Source organism: Physeter macrocephalus, chromosome 18 (assembly GCF_002837175.3).
Source record: "Physeter macrocephalus isolate SW-GA chromosome 18, ASM283717v5, whole genome shotgun sequence".
Lineage (NCBI taxonomy): Eukaryota > Metazoa > Chordata > Mammalia > Artiodactyla > Physeteridae > Physeter > Physeter macrocephalus.
This window is the reverse complement of record NC_041231.1, coordinates 74,407,452-74,410,634: the sequence shown is the minus strand read 5'-3', so window position 1 is coordinate 74,410,634 and position 3,183 is coordinate 74,407,452. Positions and strand designations below refer to the sequence as shown.

Genomic DNA, 3,183 nt, shown 5'->3' with positions numbered 1-3,183 from the left:
GAGCCTCACTTCTTTCTTTGTGAATTAATTTCTTTCTTCCTTTAGTATAAGTTTTTCTCGTCATCTGAATTTTTTGGTTCCTGGATTTGGATAATGAGTTTGAATGCTGAGATTGAACAGTACACCATCTATTTCATTCCTGAGTTTCAGATAGCAAATAGCAAGAGTTTTCGTTCAGAAGGATCTATGTAGTTCAGCAGTTTTTTCAGTGTTTGTTAATGAATTTAGTCTTTGTCTTTCTGAAAATGACTTGTTTCCCCATTCCTGAATGATAGCTTGACTGGGTATAAAATTGTAGATTCATTGTTTCTCTTGCTTCAAAGATATTATTCAAGTGTTGCTGATTACAAGTCTGCTATCTATTTATCACTTCACTTTGGTGATATGTCATTTTTCTATTTTTTTTTAACTTAACCTCAAGATTTTATTATCTTCATAACACCAAAAGATGAAGCTTAGAACTGAATTACTTGGCCCTTTCTCTTCTTAAATCCTCCCAGTTCAAAGTGTTTGCATCTCTTAATAGCCAGAATTCTTTGATCTGCAGCCTCAGCACAATTTTTGTAGTTTTAGCTTTTTCCCAGAAAACTGGCTTAGTCTGCCCACCATAGCCACTCTGCTTCCTGTCATAATGCCACTTTCCCTGGGCATATGGATAATCCTTGCTCTTCTTGTACTGTGCCACTTTGTGGGGTTGGAGCTTGCCACACTTCCTACAGAAAGCCCCACCGGTTTTAGGCATGTTCACCATGTTTGTAGGATCACTATTGGCACAAAAAGCTGTGGTTGTTTCAAGATGTTCTCTCTGTTTTTGTTGTTCTTCTGCACTTCAGTGTGTCTTAGTGTGCATCTATTTTTATTTATGCCACTCATGAGTGCTGTAATCATAAAGCCAGTCAAAGACTAGAGATAAGGAAAGTTTTGACTAGATTCTGCCAAAACCTTGTGGTCCAAAGACAGAGGGAAAAAAAATGAAAATAGAGTTCAGCCAGACAGTAATGAGATGAATGAACAAAATCAGTTGCAATCTGGTTGGAGGTTGAAGAATTCAGATGATAAAATCTTGTCATCAGAACGGAAAGAGGTTACAAAAAGTATTGTGTGGATGTGTAATTGGAACAGGAGGTATCAACCCCACCTGAAGGGTATAGATTTGGGGTCTCCTATAATTTGAAGATTACTAAAACTGGACTCAGTATGTCAATCTGTGATGCAGGAAAGACCACACTGGACATAGGCAGCTGCAGGTCTGGCATCCCTGTACCAAATGTGTCTGTTCAATATGCACCTCCAGCTTGCCTCAGGTGACAAGCATACTGTCATCATGAGTTATTGGCTCAGGAATTTAAAGTCACAGTAAACCTTACTGGGTTGTGTCTCTTAATCCCAGAAACATGAAATTATGAAGTATGTAAAACCCATGGCATTAATCATTTTGGGTTACAATCAAGATAATCACTGTGTTTGGCATTTAAAATACTTGTAAAATATAATTGAATTTGGTATATTTAAAATGTATGACAAATTGGCCTGCAATTCCAAATTAAATGCTTGATTCGAAGTTGAATGGTGTGATTTAGTTTATAAACAGTGGTAGAGTGGTTAAAAGAACTTGCATTAGAGAGTTTTTTGATAATGTGGGAAGGATTAGCTTATTGGGTCATAAGTTTGTTGAGTTTAGACAGTCCAACGTCTTAAAGAAAATTGAATACATTAAGGTATGCATATTATTTGAAGTAGTTAAAGGTAATTAGCCTGTCCTATTCAAGTTTACTTAACATTAATTAAAATCTAATTCTCTTAAGTAATCAGTCCAATTTATGTTAAAGTTTCCCTGAAAATTATTTCTATTTTATATAAAATTTACTGTATTTAAAATCACGTAATAAAACTTATAAGATGAATTTAGGAGTTTAAGAAAATCTAGACTTTTAAATTTATAATTTCAGTAAGTAAAGTTTTAAAAATCAAACCCAAATAAATGAAAATAAACTTCTCTGTGTACAAAAGCTGCCCTTGGGCATCAAAAATATCACATAGAAACTGAATCTAAGGATGCATGCTCTTTATCAGTGTAACCTCTTATTCTCTAATCTTACCTTCTGAAATTCCTATTGGGTATAAATTGGACTTTTTACTCTTTCATACGTCTTTTTTTTTTTTTTTTTTTTTTTGCTTTTTTGCTTTATCCAGAATACAGCACATAGGTATAATTTAATTTATCTCTTTATATCCACAATTTTGTCTTCATCTGGATCCAATATACTGTTTATCCACTGGAGAGTATTTCTCAATTTCAATGACTGCATACCTAATTTAACATCAGAAACTAACCTTGTTCCTTCTCAGAGTCAAACTGCCTCCCTATTCTCAAAGTTCTTCCAACTGCCAGTAACTCACACAAGTGTACAGGTACTCTACTGAGCTCCCCAGGCTGGCTGGAGGCCTGGGATTGCATTGCTTCACCTTCCACATGCCAGGGTGTCTGGACCAAGTTGCTCCTCTACTTCTGAACAGAGGATCTGGTTTCCTGAGTGACATCAAAGGATGAACAGTGCAACATCTATGGGTTAGCTCTCCATGGAGTGGATTTGAGCAATAGGAAATGGGAAACAGGAGGGAGCTGGGCAGATAAATTCTCCTTCCAATCAGAAGTGCTGTTTCTTTTTGAAAACCTTCCAGAGAAGTCTGGGGTGCTAGGCAAAGAGACAGTGGCCAGCTGTCTCTTCATGGCTTATCAAACAGAGACCAGCACTGTAATGCATCATATCACCTTGCTTCACATCTTTCCTTGCCCTACTTCCCCTTTTCTTCCTTGCCTTCATCTCAACAGGCTTCATCTCCTGAATAAAAGATCAGCATCCTATTCCTTGCCTCAGGCTCTGCTTTCTAGAGAACCTCAGATAAGGGAGTCTTTAAAACTTTTGTTTGGTTCTTTTTGAGAATCTCAATCTTTCATTATGTTTTTTATTTTTTAATTTTATTTTCTTAAGCATCTTTATTGGAGTATAATTGCTTTACAATGGTATGTTAGTTTCTACTTTATAACAAAGTGAATCAGCTATACATATACATATATCCCCATATCTCCTCCCTCTTGCGTCTCCCTCCCTCCCACCCTCCCTATCCCACCCCTCTAGGTGGTCACAAAGCACCGAGCTGATCTCCCTGTGCTATGTGGCT

General features: G+C 36.7%; 1 pseudogene; it reads right to left on the bottom strand.

Annotated features, from left to right (window-relative positions):
- Positions 1-455: 455 nt before the first annotated feature.
- Positions 456-751, bottom strand: LOC102984015 (60S ribosomal protein L36a-like; annotated as a pseudogene).
- Between the last annotated feature and the right edge of the window lie 2,432 nt (positions 752-3,183).